This window comes from Brassica oleracea, chromosome C2 (assembly GCF_000695525.1).
Source record: "Brassica oleracea var. oleracea cultivar TO1000 chromosome C2, BOL, whole genome shotgun sequence".
In the NCBI taxonomy this organism is placed as follows: Eukaryota; Viridiplantae; Streptophyta; class Magnoliopsida; order Brassicales; family Brassicaceae; genus Brassica; species Brassica oleracea.
The window spans coordinates 44121681-44122604 of NC_027749.1; positions in this window are offsets into that span (position 1 = coordinate 44121681).

Genomic DNA, 924 nt, shown 5'->3' on the forward strand with positions numbered 1-924 from the left:
ATTAGCATACCAAGGACCTTTCTCTTCAGTTGCCTTCACCTCTTCAAGCTTCTTTCCATTTTCACAAACTGCTACCACTGCTCCAATTGCCATGATCTGTTCTTCTGGAAGCCCTTCATCAATAGGGATCCCACTATCAATCATCATTCTAGACAAGTGATCAGCTACACCATTCTCAACTCATGGCTTGTCTCTGATCTCAAAGTCAAACTCTTGTAGCAGCAAGATCCACCTCAACAATCTTGGCTTAGCATCCTTCTTTGCCATGAGATGTCTCAATGCAGCATGATCAGTGTAGACTATGACTTTTGACCCAACCAAGTAGCTTCAGAACTTCTCAAAGGCATAGACAATGGCTAGCAGCTCCTTCTCAGTTGTAGCATACTTCATTTGGGCTTCATCAAGAGTTTTACTCGCATAGTAGATCACATGAGTCTTCTTGTCCTTCTTTTGACCAAGAACAGCTCCCACAGCATAGTCACTAACATCACACATGATCTCAAAGGGGAGATCCCAATCTGGTGGCTACACAATGGGGGCACTAACCAGCTTGTCTTTCAACTTCTTGAATGCTTCCAGACATTCCCAATCAAAGTTGAATGCAGCTTCCTTGCATAAAAGCTTAGTCATTGGCCTTGCTATCATTGAGAAGTCTTGGATGAATCTTCTATAGAATCCAACATGACCAAGGAAGCTTCTAATGTCTTTAACCGTCTTTGGTGGAGCTAATGCAACCATCACTTCGATCTTGGCTTTGTCTACTTTAATCCCCCTCTCTGAAATCTTGTGTCTAAGCAAAATCCCTTCCTTAACCATGAAGTAACACTTCTCCCAGTTCAGCACAAGGTTGGTCTCTTCACATCTCTTGAGGACCCTGCTAAGATTGGACAAACAAGCAGAAAACGAAGATCCGTAGACAGAGAA